The sequence below is a fragment of the Mustela nigripes genome, chromosome 18 (genome assembly GCF_022355385.1).
Source record: "Mustela nigripes isolate SB6536 chromosome 18, MUSNIG.SB6536, whole genome shotgun sequence".
In the NCBI taxonomy this organism is placed as follows: Eukaryota; Metazoa; Chordata; class Mammalia; order Carnivora; family Mustelidae; genus Mustela; species Mustela nigripes.
The window spans coordinates 9748730-9765828 of NC_081574.1; the positions used below are offsets into that span (position 1 = coordinate 9748730).

The 17099-nt window shown below is 33.0% G+C and overlaps 1 pseudogene; it reads right to left on the reverse strand.

Annotated features, from left to right (window-relative positions):
• Positions 1 to 527: 527 nt before the first annotated feature.
• On the reverse strand, positions 528 to 709 carry LOC132006614 (ATP synthase subunit ATP5MJ, mitochondrial-like; annotated as a pseudogene).
• Positions 710 to 17099: the final 16390 nt, after the last annotated feature.

Here is a 17099-nt window from a genome sequence, read left to right on the forward strand (position 1 = left end):
ATTATTTACTATGCACCTTAAATGCAGCTGGATAAATTAAGATATGTTGAGCTAGTACATTCTCTATGCAGAGAAATCTTACCCAAAACTTAGACTTTCATTCTTTAAGAAAATATAGATTTTCCTTCTTGTAAATATCATCATGACACTGCTTTTGATGTGAGCCTCATCTTGGGCTGCTGGAGGCCTACTGAGAAGCTCCACTATTCCCAATCACAATGCTTGGACTGAAGACATTTTCTTAGAAGTATTATTGTTGTTATTTCATGGTCCTAGGGTCTGCAGCTTCATTTTGAATCTTAGGCTTTCAAATATTATTTCCTAAGGTACAGTATAAATTTACTGAAAGTGGGATTGATTTTTTCAGGGGGTAGTGGTGCACCTTACAACTGCATTTATTTATGCCACAAAAGGAACAGCCCATCTGCAAGTGTACAGAGCGATGCTTCACGTTCCCACATACTGGAGCTTCCTGAGAATAGAGCCAGACTGACGTTCCATCTGATGTGTACTCCAAATAAAGCTGGTTAATGATGACCACAAGCAGGTGCAGGACTCAGAGCTTTCAACCTTTACTTCTTTAATCAGCACTCCTGCTCTTATAAATGGCAAAGCCAATTAACCCCATTCCTACCCAAATCTCCCAGTAAACTTGGGTATAGTAGAGCATCAGCGGTACCCAGACATTTATAAAAAGGCTTTGAAACATCTCAGAGCAGGACCCCCAACTCAGGCTGCTCCAACTCGCACTGCCAATATCTCGGAAATGTCACCTCATGGGTGAAAATGGGATGGCTTTTTATCTGCCTTAATAATACAGAAATGCCTGGCACACACGATGCACTCAGCCTAAAACATACATTCTCCCCCTCCTTGTTTACCTGTCTAGCTCCTGCTCTCCCTTTATTTCTCAAGTTAGTTATCATATTTTCTGCAAAACTTAACAACACTCTCAATGAATTCTCTATTTTCTGGATCACGACTCAATGCCATCTCAATAAAAATCCCAGCAAGTTATTTTGTGGGTATCCACAAGCTGTTTCTAAAGTTTACACAGAGAAGGGAAAGACTTAGAATAGCAACTCAATAACGGAGGAAAGAACAAGCAGAGGACTGAGATACTAAACTTCATGACTTAATAAAAATCTACAGTAATGAAGCCAGTATTGGTGAAAGAACAGACATACAGATCAATGGAACAGAAGAGAGAGTCCAGAGATCAATCCACACAAATGCAATGAACTGATCTACTGATCTTTGACTACAGAGCAAAGGCAATAGAATGGAGAGAAGACAGTCTCTTTCACAAAAGATGCTGAAACACCTGGACATATACACATGCAAAGAAAGGTCTGGATCTGGACCTGACATCCTTCACAAAAGCTGACTAAAAATCGATTACAGATCTAAATGCAAAACATAAAACTATAAAACTCCTAGAAGATAACATAGGAGAAAATGCAGATGACAATTGTTAGAGTGATGACTTTTTAGATGCACCAAAGGCACGATTTATGAGAGAAATAACTGAGAAGCTGAACTTCATTAAAATGGAAAATTTTGCTCTGCAAAAGACAATGCCAAAAATAATCAGAAGGCAAGCCACGGAGTGGGAGAAAATATTTGTAAAAGACATTTGATAAAGGACTGTTATCCAAATATACAAAGAACACTTAGAGCTCAAAAATAAGAAAACAAGAAACCCAGTTTAAAATGGGCATAATCCTGATATCTCACCAAAACACACACACACACACACACACACACACACGGCAAGTAAGCATATGAAAAGATGCTCCACATCGTATGTCATAGGGGAATTACAAGTTTAAAGAATGAGATAACACTGCATACCCATCAGAACAGCTAAAATACAAGAACATTGATAATGCCAACTGCTAGCAAGCATGTGGAATAATAGGGACTCTCATTCACTGCTGATTAGAATGAAAAATGGTACATCTATTTTCAAAGACAGCTTGGCAGTTTCTTATAAAACCAAACATAATCTTGCCATATCATCCAGCAATGTGTTCTCTGGCATTCACCCAAAAATGTTGCAAGGTTATAGCCATATGAAAATCTGCACATGAATATTTACAGTAGCTTTATTTATAATTGCTAAAATTTGGAAGCAACCAAGATGCACTTTAATATGTGAGTAGGTAAATTAGTGGAGGTATGTCCAGAGAAGTGAATACTATTCAGCACGGAAAAGAGATATCAAGTCATGAAAAGACATGGAGGAAATTGGAATGCATACTACTAAGTGAAAAAAAAGCTCATCTGAAAAGGCTATGTATTGCATGATTACAATTATATGAATTTTTGATAAGGCAAACTCTAGAGAGAGTAAAAAAAAATTAATGATGACCAAGGATTAAAAAAGAAGGGATGAATAGAGTACAGAAGATTTTTAGGACGGTAAAATTATTCTGTATGAGACTACAATGATAGATACATGTCATCATACACTTATCCAACCTCAGAGAATATACAACACCAAGAGCTAACTCTAATATAAACTTTGGATTTGGACTGTTAACAATGAGTCAGTGTAGATGATAAAAAATATACCACTCTACTGTGAGATGTTGATAGTCAAGAAATGGGGTGGGGGTTTGGAAACTATATTTTTAGCTTAATTTTGCTGTGACCCTAAAACTGCTCTAAAAATCAAGTTTCTTAATTTTAGAAGCATGAAGAGGAAATAAAGATTTTCCAGACAAAATTAATGATACAAGTGATTATCATCAGACCTCACATTATAAGAAATGTTAAGACTCTGGCCAAGACATATGGTTCAAGCAAACACATGAATCTATACAAAATAATAAAAGAGATCCAGAAGTAAAATAAAGACAAAATAAAAATTATTTTAATTGTATATATTGCTGTAAAAGATAATATCTGCCTAAATATTTAAATATAATATATTGTGTTTCAATGCCATTTGTAAAAATAAAATGTTTGAGAATAATGAGGATTGCAGAGAGTACTTTGAACTATCATGTGTAGTCTTCAAACAACATGTGAAAGTGATATTCCTTAAAAGTAGACTTTGATTAACTAATAGTGATTATGTAAAATCAAGGGCAACCATTTTAAAAAGTAAAAAGATATAAATAATAATCCAATAGTGGAAATAAAATGGAGTTATTTCAAAAATTTCAATTAATCCAAACAAGGCAGAAAGAAAGAGGGGAAAACCAAGGAGCTAAAATAGAAAAATAACTCTGAAAAGAGGAACAAAATCAATGAACCAAACCACCTAATTTCAGTATTTTTCATAAAACTACAGTAATCAAGACAATGGAGTGTTAACAAATAATGACTATTCAGACCAACAGAACAACACAGTCCTGAAATAAAGCATAGTCCTATTGTATTTTTACTGAATAAATAAGTATGTTTTCCTATGTTTATGTTGTCTTAAGTTTAAGTCAATTGTTACAGATCAATGTTTAGACCGAGTCTATATACATAACTAAAGACTATAGAAAGATACATCCCTACAAAGGCTGAGTGTATTACATTAAAGATTATCTTCCTAATAGGATCACAATGCCATCAGGACTTTTAGAAGATGTTTTCTTTACTAAATGGGTACCTATTGGGGTGAGTTGCATACTTAATATTTATCAAACAGAGAAGTTTAAATATATTTGGATTAATATTTGCAATAAAACAATATTTTTTGAATAATGTCAATATCTTAGGAAATGGCATATTTCTGATATGTCCCTCTCTTATGCTAAAAGAAGTTAGTGGCTCATAAATCATGGACTTTGTCATTTCTCCTCTTTCTGTGTATTATGAGTACATGTATATTCATGCATGCAACTTTTTGTATTTATCTATTTGTACTTATAATTTAATTAAGGAACACATCAGTTTCTGGAACTTTTTTAAAGACTTATTTATTTATTAGAGAGAGCATGCGGGCAAGTGGGGGGAGGGGCAGAAGACGAGAATCTTTAAGCAGAGTCTCTGCTGAGCAAGGAGACAGAACACAGGCTTGATCTCCGGATGCTTGATATCACAGCGGGAGCCAAAACCAAGAGTCCCAGGCTTAAAGGACTGAGCCACCCAGGCGGTAGCTGGAACATTCATAAATGCTCCTTTACACTTTATATAACCTAATAGATTATTTTTCTCTGCATTTATTTCAATTAAAATACATGCAGACAAATTAACACATACTTCTGAATACGTAGCTTCAACTTGTATCTTTGCTTGCCACATCTCTATTTTGAAAGCTTCTAAAACTTCTAAACTGTTTTTGACTTATTACATACAGCTCAAGGTCTTCTCAAACCATTTTGCTCTGCTTCTCCTTATGAGTTGGTCTTAATTTTAAGACATGAACAAAATGTCTTTTCAAAATTTCTTGGTTGAACATTATTTACAATGTCAATTGCTTGATTAGTTTTCTCTATTATGTATGTAAGGCACCATTCAAATATTACATACTTATTTTTGGTCACAGATAGAAAATGACCTCACTTGTCAACCAATAACCTGTTTTGGTCTCTTTCCCCTGATCCAGGGAACTGATGTTTATAAAACTTTTGTTTAATCTTTCTTTTGTAGCTATTTAGAGATCTTTACTTTCGTGAAGGCATGCACCTCTACACTTAAAAATATAATCAAACATCTGGCTTTTAATATTATGTATATTAATTGCAGTTGATTTCTTTTCTAAGACTTCTGTATCTAATGTTTTCATATTTTTAATCGTAAAATACCATCCGTTAGCCCCAATCAATGTCTAATTGATCTAATCAATTGCTAATTGAGTTTCATTTATATTTTCTTTTCCTCCTTTCTATCCAATTTTATTTTCTTTTTTCTTGCATTATCCATCTATAAACTTCCTGCTTTTTCAGACTTCGCTTCTCCTTTCCCTTTGGACTTCTTTTCAGATGCTAATCCTTCTAGTCTTGTCTCCCTTCTCTTCCAGCTCTGAACCCCGACTTTGACATTTGTCACCACAGCTAGAGTGCTTCCTCTGAATCTGGTTTACTCTTTATTTCTTATTTCACAGATGGAAGAAAGATCTTGCTGATTTTTTTTTTTCACATTACCGCTTACTCTTTGGTTTTCTCATTTCTCTTTTTTTGACCAATTTGAAATTCTCTTCTTTTGTTCTGCTTCCTTTTCCTCCTCCCACAGACATTTTTAAATTCATGTTAAATGGCTCCTAAATTCTGTGTCCAGATGCCCACAGTTCAACTTCCTCATGGAAGACTCGACTCAAGTTTCCTTTATATTTTCCTCATTCATCTCCTTTCTCTTGCTTCTTGCTCTTACATGCTCAGGCGAGGCAGTTCGCTGGAGAAAAAGAGCTGGTCAGTTTTACAGACCTCCTTTTGGTATTCGACAGAAGACAAACAAGCCAACAAAAAATTACAATAGGCATTTTACTAAAGGCATGATTTGGGGGACAGAATTGTGAAAAATATACCATTAGGGAAATGGTGAATTGAAGGAATAAAGGAAAGAGAGAGAAAAGAATAGACAGGTTTGATTAACTGGAGTGAAGGTCATAGTAGAAAAGTAATGAAAAAAGGTGATTCAATGTCTGAAATAATTACAATTCATGATGGGGTGTGTTAATTTGACACAAGTAGTATTTGCAGATGACTAATAATAACACATGACTATATGAAATATGTTCCACTTTTCTGCACTTACAGTGAATGTCATGGAACCTAATCTTAAAAAGAGTAAGAAAAATAAGCAAAACACATTGAAATTTTCATCTGGATGACTCCTTATTAATACTGCTGACTTATTTCCATTAACCACACTCTAATTAGTTTCTGCATCCAGTGTCAGCACTTATTTTCATGGTTGGATGTCTTAAGTATGAAACCAGACAAAATTTGACCACTCTCTTAAAACTAAAATTGTATAATAAAATCCCCAATACACTATTTACCAATGTCATTCTTAATAACTTTTGGATTCCATTCATTGGGCTATTTGAGAAAGTAATTCATCTTATCATAATGGTTTCCCTTCTGCATTTTAAAATGTTACACCATGACAAGCTTTTATGTAAAATGCATCATTGTCCTTCATATTTAAAGATGTTATTGCAAAAGTTAATGCTGTTTTTAAATGTGAGTAAGACTGATAAAACTAAGAGCTTTAGGTTTTTAAAAAATGTAAAAAAATTCTAAAAATCTAGTAACATATATCTTTTTTTCCCTTCCCCGTGTGATATAAGCACATTTAAACTAATGAAGCTAAAATAATATCCTTAATACACCTGCCTTCAACTGCTATTTTTTTATCATCAGAGAGCTTTATTATATACATTTCTTAAATTGCATGGAAATTGTTTTGATTATGGACATTATTCACATCAAAAAGATTATCATACACCTAGTAATGGGGTGGAGATAGTAAGATAAACTCATAAGCATTTCTTATTTAAAACAAAAATAGGTAAGGCATGATTTTAAATAAAATTCTGCCTGAAACACTACCAATCTCTGTCACAGCTGTCATCTTTTGAGACACAAAATCCAAATCCAACTTTTCTAGTCCTTTTGCTTTCATCCTGGCTGTCTTTGTCAAGGTCAGGGTAAACTAAATAGTTTGCTCTAACAAATACTGCCACCACAGCGTTCAGTTGTACCTTTATGTTTCCCTTCCGTTCTGTAAGAGAGGTGGTGTGGTAAGCAGAACCTCAATTATTGCCTCAGATTCCACCAACGGGATTTTCACACTTCCAAGGAGAAGAGCCACTGATATTGTAAAGTCAGAAATGAACAGGTGGAAAGAATAATGCATCTTGTCTGACTGTTGTAGGTTTCAATCCAATACACTGGGTGTCTTATCTTAGCCAACAATTTGCTTTCTTGCTACACCTTTATCTTGTGTTGCTTGAATTTGATTGGTAATCTACACTATTTATTTACACCAACTGTTAAGATTTCTCAGCCTTCATTTTATAATTTGTCTATTCCCACAAAGCAAAAACTGTCTCCTTGTTTCACTGCCATTTTATATATTCCATAATAAACTACATAAATGTATATGGAACTCCTTATATTATAATACAATAATAAGTATATTATATACAATATAGTTCATATATAGTATATGTTATCTGTAGTCACATACTAAATATATACAATATATAATAATAAGTTTATGCTACATGCATATATAGTGTGTATATGTATATACATATATGGAGAGAGAAAGAGAGATTTACCAGTAATAAGAATGATAATTATAACGAGTAAAATGAAGATTTCTCTTCTTCCAGGATTATACTCAAGAATTTGGTTTAACTGAAGAATTGAGGAACTTGGAGTCAAAATATACTGCTCTGTCCTCCAGCTCGAATCCTGTTTAGTTCTCTGACCTTGGGCATGTGATTGAACTGCACTATAACTAGTTATCAACTTGTGTTGATAGGAATAAACTTTCTTATAAAAATATCATAAAGATGAAATTAACATCTGACAAGCATACTTTAAGGGCTATTTAACCATTGTATAAATGTAAGGCATTTTACTTTCAATTTATGTAACTTGTATTTTAGCCTGCTTTCTATTCTTCGTGTATATCCTAGACTCTCCCATCTCAGGTCTTTAACTGGAGATTGCATAAGTTAGTGCATGGCCAGTATTTGAGTCCCATGACTGAAAATCAAAATTGACAAAACAAACAAAATTCCTAAAACCTCCCAGGCACCTTCTTAGGCGGTGGGATCCTGGGTCTAGTCTACACCTTGAGGGCATGGCTTTTGAGCAGGAAGTCTAGTAGGCTTCTTCTCATCCTCGGTGGCCTTGGGTTGAGCTTTCATTTGTGTATCCTTCAAACCAAAGGATTTCCAAGTGAGTTTGAATTTGTCTCATTAATTAATGATTTCAGGGTTTTAATGCGCTATGTTGCTCCACTCGCTACTTTCTTTTACATACAGGCCTGATAATCCCTTACTAGACCTTTAATAAAATACTTTAAAAATACTTTATCCAGTATTTTCAGTTGCTTTTAGCAGGATAATCTGTCCAAGTAATCTTGCCCATCACAGCCAGGAAACTGAAGAAGGTCTGAATGTATTTTAAAAGGTATTTTACTGTGATTCCAAATCCTAAGCATTTATATTTGGTTATTCTGCTAGATTTTTCAAAATGTTTTATTATTTAAAATATTATACTCTTATCATGGAGGGCATGTATTGTGTGGAGCATTGGGTATGGTGCATAAACAATGAATTCTGGAACACTGAAAAGAAATTTTAAAAAATAAAATAAAAAAAAAAAGCAATACAAACAAAACAAAACAAAAATATTTTACTCAGATGAACTCCTAGCTTTCTTTTATTCCTGATGTCTACCTGTCTTCTGCTCTTTCTCTGATCCTTTGAAACTTTCTTCCTTCCTTAAATATGTATTAAATGTCTATATGTTAATTTTCACCTTTTTTTTTTTTAAAGATTCATTTATTTGAGAGAGAGAGAGAGAGAGCACAGGGGCAGGAGCGACAGAGGGAAAGGGAGGGAGAGAATCTCAAGCAGACTTCCCAGTGAGCAAGGAGCCCAACATGGGGCTGAATCCCATGACCTTGAGATCATGACCTGAGCTGAAACCAAGAGTTGGATGCTTAACCGACTGTGCCATCCAAGTGCCCCTAATTCTCACGTCTTAATTGGGATTGTAAATTAGTACAATTTCCACTCTGACCTGTGTTTGATATTCTAAAGATACTTTATTTATTTTCCTCTGGTTAGCAGTATATTCCCCCCAGAATATTGTTTTTGAGTCTATTTCACAAAAATCATGCTTTTCACTTCTTTCTTTGACTTCATTAGCACTTTCCTAAATCACCTTAACAATAATTCAGAACTAGAAGCTGTTAATAACCTTTTGGTTTTTCCTATTCCAATTACCCTATAGACTGCTCTTAGTTTGGGTTTTGTTATAATAGAAAACAGATATAATCATCTGACCCAAATATAGACCAACAGGTGCCAAATGAAGTTTTAAAAAAAAGTACCTTGCCCAATAATCAAAGCATTCTATCTAATACTAGATTCATTTCCACATTTTTTTTTTGACTCACCAGCCAGAATTTGGCTTTGAACTTCAGATCTATAACTCATTAGACATATAAATTGTAAAGTTACTTAACCTCACAACTTGTCCTCTATAAATGAGAAGATTAATAGAGCTATATGATACAATTGTGTAACAATTATATTAATATATGTGAAGTCATTGTGTCTGTCATAGAGCAAGTATTAAACAATTTACCACTAATAATAAATAATGCTAATATTATTATTCTATCTTATCATATGCTGCAGTTAAACAAAACATGTATTCTTCCAAAACATCTTCTGAAATGTTCTCTTCTTGTGTATTTGTCCACGGATATCGTTATAGATAACATCTTCATACACTTGTTTGCTTAACATGGTCTGACCATTATTCAAGGAGAACCTCTTCCCAGGAAAATTCTCAATTCCTTGGGTCAGAAGTAATCTGTTTCTTATTTTGCCATTGAAAGCCACACATTTAATATGACAATCTTTTATCTGCTTTTTTTTTTTTTTGAAGTGGCCATATTTTGTTTATCTCCCTTAGTAGAATGTAAATTTCTATATTTGGAGAATATGGCAGCAGTTTGATATTTTTAATTCCCAGTGTCTAGTATAGGGCTTTGAATAAAGTAAATGCTCAAAAAAAATACTCAGATATATAAATTTCAATAATATACATAACATGTAACAGTTATCAACCTCAAATTACTTTTTTTTTTAAATTTTATTTATTTATTTGACAGAGAGAGATGACAAGCAGGCAGAGAGAGAGGAGGAAGCAGGCTCCCTGCTGAGCAGAGAGCCTGATTTGGGGCTCGATCCCAGGACCCTGGGATCATGACCTGAACCGAAGACAGTGGCTTAACCCACTGAGCCACCCAGGCATCCCAACCTCAAATTACTTTTAAGCTTTTTTATATTTTATTACATCGTATGAAGTGATACCACATGTATTAATATTCTAACAAATAAGAATTTCCTATTAGGTATATAATTTCAATATGCCCCTTTTTCTACTTTTGCATGTCAGGTGGGTGACAGTTCCCTTCACTCATAACTCTCCCTTTGAAATTCATTTATCTTTTACAGTGAGATATTCATAAATGTCAAAATCTGATCAATAGAATTTAATGCCAAAATATGGTAAGAGGCAGTAATCTTCAATGTTCAAATTAGTGATGAGGTGATCACTTTATTTCCTGATCATCTAAAATTCTTTCCCAAAACTTATAGAAAATAATATTTTGGCAAAAGAGCCTTAGTCTTCCCAAAAATCTGTGTACATTTCTTTGTTCTCATATGTTTAGATGGGGTCATATAATTATTCTTGCCAGTGGACATTAGCCACCCTATTTACTACTTTTGATGTAAGGCAAATATATAGTATAATTGTTTATAAATATGTGTTTTCCAAATTTCCTTATCTGAACATTTGAGAGATGATGGAATTAGAACATGCTAGCACCGTGAATTTTGAAGAGTCATCATCTCATAAAGAAGAGTCATTCAACTCTCATTCACCTATCTCCCTACTTCTCTATATCATTACTTTTCTTCCCCAAATCATCAAACTATGAAACACATACCCACACAATGTTTCTTGTCTTAAACACTAAGATCTTGAGGATTTATTTATTATTACATAAACCCGGACTATTCTGACTAATAACATTGACTAAATAAAGGGAAGGACAAAAAGTCTTTAGTGGGCATTTATTTTAAAGAATCAAAACATTGCAAATAAAACCCTTCCCTTTGTTCTAGCTATTTCTACTGGGTTAGTTAGTAGATTATATTTTCCATAAATATTTATAGATTCCATTTGCATTTAAATACCTTTCTTTATGTTGGTATGCATTTTTGGTTGTGAATCCACCCTTCCCCAAAGCAGGTTCCATAACACATTAGGTCTATAATATATTAGAAAAGGAATTTCTAAGGGGAGAAATACCCTACAGAATTAGCTAATGTTGTTTATAAAACATCTGCTAAGTTAAAACTTTTATTTTCAAAAATAAATTTCAATTAAAAAGAATTAACTCTGTTAATCCTGATGCCAACTCAAATCTTTTTCCTCTAGCTTTTCGCCTGACATTACCATGATACTATAAAGGTGTAAATATAAGCTCTTTACCTAAGTTCAATCCATCTTAAAAATTTCCTAAAATAATAAACATCAGTAAATAATATGTACTTTATTAAAATTTTATAATGTCAAAGAAGAGTGTATTTATTTCAGTCATCACACAGCAAAAATATTCTTTCCTCAAGAACCTTTCTCATTCATGCTGCTATTGGTTTTGTGCTGTTTTTTTTTTTTTTTCTTCAATTTTTGGATCTTCCTAGCTATCCTTCACACAGTCCTCAGATTTTTACCTTTTTTTACTAAATGGAATAAATTTATCCTTTATGTTGTACAGAGAAATTCAACAAATTACTCTAGTCTGGGTCCCAACAGTATATACTGAGTCTATACCAAGTACTGAACAAATTGCTTCTTTTCTTAAATGATGGTGGCTCCCACTTTAAAAAATAGAAATAGATGTATATCCTCAATATTCTTATTCTTAGATCATGTGAACTCACCAATTTATAGGATTCTTTCACATCCTTAATTGTTAGTTTAAATGTTGTCTCTTCTTTAAATATACCTCTGAACACTTTTATCTTTTACTGTCTTACAAGGTCTTACTGTGAATCTCTCTAGCAATTATTCCATAGGGTGGCAAATACGTTTCTACTCCATTGGAAACTATAGAGCCATCAAGCCATTTAAGGGAATTTTCATCCTACCAGACAGTAAGAAAGAAAGAAAAAAAAAAGTGTCTACATTCAAATAAGATGAGGCTCAATCATATATCAATCCATATATACACATTTTTCTTTTAACAGTTATTGTTACTATTTTGCTCTGTTATTTTTGTTTTTCACTCCTTTTCTGTGTTTTATAGATTTGATTGAAGATTTATGGTTCTATTTTCTCTTCTTTTTTCATATCAGTTGTTGGTTTGTTTGTTTGTTTTACTTTTTCTTTTCCCTAATTGCCCTGGAGTTTGCATTATACATTTACAACTAATCCACGTCCATTTACAAATAACAGTATATCATTTCACAGATAGTGTGAGTACCTTGTAAGAACACAATAATCCTAATTCCTCCCTGTTGTCCCTTGTCTTGTCCTTCATTTCACTTATATATGGGCATACACAGCATGTATACATTAAAAAGGTATATACATAAGCATATATAATCAAATTCATTGTCATATTATTTTGAATATGTTCAATGTTAGATAAATTAACAATAAGAATAACAATAAGAAATGTTTTATTTTTATTTTTTTTTATTTTTTATTTTTTTTTTTTAAAGATTTTATTTATTTATTTGACAGAGAGAAATCACAAGTAGATGGAGAGGCAGGCAGAGAGAGAGAGGGAAGCAGGCTCCCCGCTGAGCAGAGAGCCCGATGCGGGCCTCGATCCCAGGACCCTGAGATCATGACCTGAGCCGAAGGCAGCGGCCCAACCCACTGAGCCACCCAGGCGCCCCAATAAGAAATGTTTTAATTTTGACTTCACTTATTCCTTTAATGCTCTGTATGTAGATATGAGTTTCCAATCTGCATCATTTCCCTTCTCTCTAAATTACTTCTTTTGACATCTTTTTGCAAGGCACATCTACTGGCAACTAATTCCCTCAATTGTGTTTGTCTGAGAAGGGCTTTATTTCTCCTTCACTTTTGAAGTATAATTTTGCAGGATACAAAATTCTAGGTTGATATTGTTTTTCTCTCAAAATTTTAAATATGTAATTCACTCTCACATGCTTCATTTCTTAGGGGAAGTATGATGTAATTGTAAATTTTGTCTGTGTATAGGTATTTTCCCCTACGTCTGGTTCCTTCCAGGGTTTTTTCTTTAGCTTTATTTTTCTTGTTGTTTGAAAAGTATACACCCATGTGTCATTTTTTAGCATTTATCCTTATTAGTGTTCTCTGAGTTGGAAAACAAACAAACCAAAATGAGCGAGCACTTGAGTGGACTTCAGGGAAAACATTATCTGTGGTGAAAAGCCAAAGTCACAATAGAGGAAAATGTTAAGAGTGCTCAAAGAAGACACTGAGGATCTGGGCAACTTCAAATATAAGAGAACACTGAAAAGTTTTCCAGAGTATGAGGGAGGAATAGGGAAAAGGGACTGAAAGAACATCCAAAATTTATAAGCTTAGGTAGAGTCAGGGAGATAAGATTGACTTGCAATTCCGGAACTTCCTGTTGTTATTGACATGGACAGAAACAGAAGTTCTAGCGATGGTGGAATTGTTGCATATAGTGATGGAGAGACTGGGTGAAAGGACTGATAGAAGGGTGGGAATCTAAGATCTTTCTTGACCCCTGTATAGGCAGACATGTGAGCCTGGGGAGGCAGGTTCTTATTTTAATCATATTGATACTTCTTAATCCATGATGATAATGATCAATGGCCTAGTGGAGACAAGTATTTCTAGCAAGGATGGGAGGGAGGAAAGCTTGCATGAAGGTCATGTCTCCTCTCAGCTTCTGTTGATGGAATTGAGCACCTTCAGGAAATTAGGATGTTATTTTGATGTCAAAACTTTTTAATCCCGTAATAAAAGAAAAGGAAACCATAAGAAGTTATGGCCTTACTCTTTTGTGTGAATTTCCTGATCTTCTTTTAAGTAGATAGACATCCTGGGAGCTATCATCTTACCCTAAGGATGAGTTTATTCTTCACTCTGTTCGGGAGAATCATAAATTAATTGTGATTGTGCTGACTCTCTTTTTACTCCATGAATAGAGGGAAAAGTTAATTCAATAATGGGAAAAATTTTATTTTTACTAAAATCACAAGTTAATTGTTTAGAATTGAAATAAATGGAAAGAAAAAAACGATTTTGCCTATTCAATTCTGTCATTCATAGAATAAGCAAGATTTTTCCTTGTCTTGAAATTCACTGTGAGGATAATAAAAAATTTTGTTTCATGCATATTTTTCAAAAATTGACATTAAAACAAACTCTACTCCTACTATTATTCCGATAAGGTGGAAATGAAGTTTATAAGTATTACTGCCACAGCTAAGCAAAGGAATATAAAAGAGTTGCAGTGATATTTGTAAAAGGTATATAGAGCAGTTCTGGTGAACAATTTTACTGCTGGCTGAGATGAGCAAAGAATAATATATAAGGTGATACTAATTCACTGTATTACACTGAGAAGATGAATGATGTAGTTTAAGAGATTCTATCTCACTTTAATTCAATAGTTCAGAATCACTCAGCATTAAATTCAGACTCCTGTTAAGACGATATATCAGGGTCCCTCGAAGTATCACAATTTGAACTTTATTTTGTCTTTTCCAAATTTTCTCTCCTACTTCATCATGCATCCTTGTGTTCTCATTCCTGACATTAATCTTCACATACATGTTCTGTTTCATTTGTATGTCACACTTCCATAATATAGAACTCCTAGACTATTAACTATCATTCTTTTTCACTAAATTTCTAACTTAAATTTAGAAAAAAACACAAATTAGTTGTCTAAATTTAACTTACAACTACTCTCTTCTCATTTTCAGCTTGTCTGGGAACTGTGATAGATTAAATTGTAAAAGAGTATGACTTTCACACTTGCGAACTTTCATACAATCAGAGATGAAGACAATAATCCTGCCTGATGATACAGAATTAAAGAAAAAATAATTCACTTTTCACTTCCACCTGTTTTCTCACGTGTCTTTCAAATATTTTTCTGGTCACATTTTTCATACATTAAAGAAAGTAGCAATAGTATCATCTCCCTGACACATGAGATATAGTTAAAATATAAAAAATACAAATAAACCTTAAAGAGTTGTGTTTTAATTTTCATTTTAAATTTAATATAGTTATTAATAATAAAAACAATAACAGAAAAATATATGTACCTAGACATAAAGATATATATGTGTACCTAAACATATAATATACATACCAGATTTTATAATAACATGAAAAATATTTTCATGAAATATCACTGTGACCAAACAAAAATAACTTCAGACATCCTCTTTTTATGAAGCCATTAAACACAATAATTATCTAAGACATTCAAAATTTGAGGTAATCATAATATTAATAAGACTTTATTATAGTTTTGAAAAAAATTTTGTTAAAATAAATTAACAAAAATATTTTAAAGAGTTACAAAATTACAGGCTTGGAAACAGAATCAGGCTAGGCACCAGACACCCAGTGATAAAATAAAAATTAAGTATTACATCCATAAGTATAATAAAGTGGTGTGTTTTAATTGCTCTCATGTAAAATCCCTACTGTCATGTAGAATTCCACCTTAGCATAGTTATTCAAAATATAATGTTACTATATACAAAGATAATGTGTCTTCTACCAATGTCTTTAAAAAGGACTAAAGAAAGAAAGATTAACAGGAACACAGAATGAAAACCAAGCCAAGTGAAATTACTGTTGTGGTAACAGAAGAAGAACTGTATTGCTTAGCCTTGTGCCAGTATTATAATCCATTCCAGTGTGATGTATGAAAGAGTCTCATAAAGGAGGAGAGTGCACAGATCATATTGTGGTATCTTAACTATGCAGTTCAAAGAATAAAACCTTCATAGGCAGGTTTGTAGGGATTTTTTTTGTATTTCTGAATATGTTTTCAAAAATACATTCATATTTATTGTTGACATTATACTATTTTATGATTTCTAATGCATATCACAGTAATTATTATATGTGACACATGGAAGCAAAACATTTTATTTAATAGCTATTCTGTTTTGTCATCCATAATTTATTTTTTATTACATCTCAATATAGCAATAATTGATTTGAAATCTAGAAAGTATTATGAAATTTGTTACTATCAAGAGAGTACAATGAGTAGTGGAAATAACAACTTAATCAAAGAAAAGAAATTCACTTTTAGAGTTAACACCAAAAGTAAAGACAACAAAAACAAAAATAAACAAATGGAATTACATCAAACTAAAAAAATCTTCTGCACAGCAAAGGAAACCATCAACAAAATGAAATAGTTACCTATGGAATGGAAGAAAATATTTACTAATCATGTATCATATATCCCAAATATATAAAGAGCTCATAGAACTCAATAACAATAACAATAAGACAACCTGATTTTAAAATGGTCAGGAGAACTGAATGGACATTTTTCCAAAGATGGCTCATAGATGACTAACAAGTATATAAAAAGATATTCAATATCACCTAATCATCAGGGAACTGCAAATCAAAACCATAACGAGATGTCACCTCACACCTATAAGAATGGCTGACATTAAAAACAAAGGAGATAATATGTTGGAAAAGATGTAAATAAAATGGAACCCTTGTGCACAGTTGTTGGGAATGTAAACTGGTGCAGCCACTATGGAAAACACTATGGAGGTTCCTCAAAAAGTTTAAAATAGGCCTACTATACAACACAACAATTCCATTTCTGTGTATATATCCAAGGGAAACAAAATCACAATGCCAAAGAGATACTTCCATACTTATGTACCTTGTAGTACTGTTTTTAAAGATTTTATTTATTTATTTGACAGAGAGAGACATAGTGAGAGAAGGAACACGTGCAGGGTCCTGGGATCAAGCCCCATATCAGGCTCCCTGCTCACTAGGGGTCTACTTATCCATTACCGTCTGCTCCTCTTCTGCCCTACCCCAGCCCCATTCACACTCTCCCTCTCACCCACTCTCTCTCAAATAAATAATGGTCTCAAAAAAAATTCTAAAACCATTACTGTTACTTCCCCTAACTACTTGAGCTTCTATAGTTTTGTGATTTTTTTTAACCAAGAAAATGATTTGAGAAAGAAAAATATTAATTAAAAGTATCTAGTTATTTACCCAAAGGATATAAAAATACAGATTTAAAATAGTACATGTATCCCAATGTTAAGAGCAGATTATCAACAAGAACTAAACTATGGAAAGAGTCCAATATCCATTGACTGATGAATATAAAGAAAATGTGTATAT